We start from the raw sequence: 3,131 nt of genomic DNA, 5'->3' as shown, positions 1-3,131 counted from the left end.
AAAATTTGTCCTTACAATGCAATTCAACTGAAAACTATTCTATTGCATATTTCTTAGCAATCTATCCTAACTCTAAAGTAGCTGCTCAAATATCCGATCTTTGAATCCATGCGATCGAAATCCATTTCTTCATGATCAGATTCAACACACTTCTTCCTTAAGTTTCCTTTCTTTTCTTCGATCCTGCAAAACATCAAAATGTAATCTTATCACATCATGTATCAAGAACCAAAAAATAGGAACTTATAGAGTTAGTTAATGGATTTTACCTGAAGTAGAGCCATACGTCTTGACTCTCCCATCTCTTAGATCTCTCAGGTAAACAAGTTAATTTCGTATCCAATTCCCCTTCTCTTGGCAATAAAAGCAAATTAATCCTTTTGGAACAACACACGACACTACTTTAGACCTTGCCTTTCTGTTATGGTCAAACCTTTTGACCATGGCATGCCTTTCGTTGCCATTGCCTATTTCCATGGAGGTTTAAAAGACAGATCTACCAATCAACTTTGCTTCTCCAGTGCACCAAATCATTGCTGATTCAGCAGCAATAAGCAAATAGGTGAGATCGAAGAGGGTCACGTCATGCTCCATCATATAGTACTCTCTAACGAACTCACTATATGATTCAGGAAGTGACTTAAGAACCCAGACTACATCCAGCTCCTTGGGGATGACAACACCCAACATACCCAACCTGTCAATGTGTGACTTCATATCTAAGATGTGTGCACACACAGACTTTCCATCTTTGTGCTTACTTGCCAATAGGGCTTGGGTGAGATTGAACTTTTCAAGCCTTTGAACTTGTGGGTCAGGGAGAACAATCGGAGGAGGTGGAGGAAATGAAGTATGATCTCTTGTTCCTTGATCATATTGTGGAACATGATCTTCAAAAGATTCAGGAAGACCATAGTTGTTTGACATCTACAAAACGGAAGAAAATTCAAGTCAGCTGATAAGAATCTTTGATGTAACACCCAAATAAAACATCAAGGCTAGGATCCAACACAATACTCTACAACCTAGAAGAGGGATGTTGTAGTCTAGTTGCAGAATATTTGAAGGTAGGTAAATGACGATTTACCAATTTCCACCATAAAAAATGAAAATGAAGTTTAAGTTTTAAATGAATTGAAACTCCTAGATCTTTTGAGATTCATTAAACTTTTAAATGAGATGTTTAATCTTGATTATGCCCTTCATGTTTGTGACTGGGATGCCGAGGATCACAAACAAGGTGTGAATAACCATGCGAATCAACATGGTGCACTCAATGCTACTATCACCTAATCAATGTGCCAGTTAGCCACACACGCTCCATTGATCTATGATAAACATCGAGCCACCCTTCGCTACCAATGTTAACCCCAAATTAGTGTGTCGGTTAACCACGCATGCTCCACTAACGTTTGACAAGGGTACAAAGTGTAATTCCATGGATTAGCATACAATTTCACATTTTGCTTAAAGTAACTATGATTTGGGAATTTGTAAAAGCATTTAGTTACTTTGTACTTCATTATACTTATAATGGAAGGTTGTGTCCTATCCTACCCGTTCGACTAACGACCCTCCACTAGTCAAGAGTGCAGTGGGTAAGAGTGGATACCCATTCAATCGCCATTTTATAGGCAATTTCCTTAAACACCCCTTAGAGACCAGCTTCGTGAATGTTTTTTTACTAATGGTAAGATTGACTCTTTACTCATACATATATATAATATTAGACTTTTAATGTTACATATCGTATAAGGGTGTATTTTATAGTTTTAAAGTACTAGGTGGTCTAATTTAATAAATTATACCTTTAATGTTACAAAAAGAAAGATAAGAACGTGAAAGAAGATCAAACACCAAAGAAGACACCCTTACAAGAACTCAAGTCAGTGTTCTCAAAGAAGTCGGGAAAGAAAACAGAAGGATCGAGTTCATCTTCAAAGGACAAGAACAAGGTTGAAGACTTAGATCAAATACCTATCCCGAACGAATCCGAATCCGAAGCCAAGTTTGGACTTTATACAAGTGAACCCGAGAACGAGCGTAGAAAAGAGATAGTGAATATAGAAGAAATGTCCATGGGAGCTTACAAAAAGAGAATTTGAGATGATGTTGGCCTAGGTTTAGTACAACCTGCCATAAGTGCCACTGCCACATTCGAGCTGAAAGGACATATCCTTTCTGCACTGAAGGATATTCCACTCTATGGAAAAGATCATGAGGATGTGTTTAAGCACTTAGATGAAGTCAACGACATTGATGATTATTTAAATGTCCTAAATGTGAATAGAGATACCGTCTTGCTAAGGATGCTACCAATCAATTTCAAGGGAGCAGCAAAAGATTGGTTAAAAGCACTATCATCGGGTACAATCACTACTTGGGCTCAAATGCTTGAGCAGTTTCTAGACCAATTCTGTGCACCATCCAAGATAGCTAAACTCAAGAAGGTAATAGCCAATTTTGAGCAAAACCCCGGGGAATCACTTTACGAGGCATGGGAGCGCTACAAGGGGTTGTTAAAGAATTGTCCTCAACATGACCTTAACATTCAACAAGAAGTGTCCATATTCTATGACGAGGTCAATGTAATGACAAGGCAACTCCTTGATTCTCAAGGACTAATTACAAAGAAAAATCTGGGTGAAGTCAAGGAATTAGTTGAAGAATTTGCATAGCATTCTCGTGAATACCACAATCCAAGGAACGAAGGAGTAAAGGGAGTTTGGAGTGCACATTCTGAAGAGATGGATGCTATGATGGCAATGCTAAATAATATGGACCGAAGGTTGACCCAAATGGACCAATCAATTCATGCAATTAGAGTTGGTTGTGAAAGATGCAATGGGTCACACTTGACTAAAGATTTCCATTTGGATGAATATGGGAACAAGAAGGCTCAAGTTTGCTATTCAAGTGGAGATAAATACGATGAAGACTAGAGGAAACCAAAGAAAGAGTGGCTACCATATGATGAGTACAAGAAGAAAAAAGAAGAAAAATATAAGCAGATAGGCTTCTACCAAAAAGAGCAACCACAATATGAGAAGAAAGTAGACGTGGAAAGCATTTTGACCAAATTTATGGAATCTTCCGAGAAAAGGCATGATGACACCGATGCAGTGCTAAAG

General features: G+C 38.2%; 1 non-coding gene across 1 annotated transcript; it reads right to left on the bottom strand.

Moving 5' to 3' along the window:
- Positions 1-2,438: 2,438 nt before the first annotated feature.
- On the bottom strand, positions 2,439-2,545 carry LOC145103407 (small nucleolar RNA R71). The gene has a single exon (XR_013706500.1). It is a non-coding gene; the product is annotated as a small nucleolar RNA R71 (small nucleolar RNA).
- Positions 2,546-3,131: the final 586 nt, after the last annotated feature.

This window comes from Lactuca serriola, chromosome 4, assembly GCF_051521515.1.
Source record: "Lactuca serriola cultivar US96UC23 chromosome 4, Lser_US96UC23_V15, whole genome shotgun sequence".
Taxonomy (NCBI): domain Eukaryota; kingdom Viridiplantae; phylum Streptophyta; class Magnoliopsida; order Asterales; family Asteraceae; genus Lactuca; species Lactuca serriola.
Note: the sequence above shows the minus strand (reverse complement) of the source record. Positions and strands in the feature narration are given on the sequence as shown.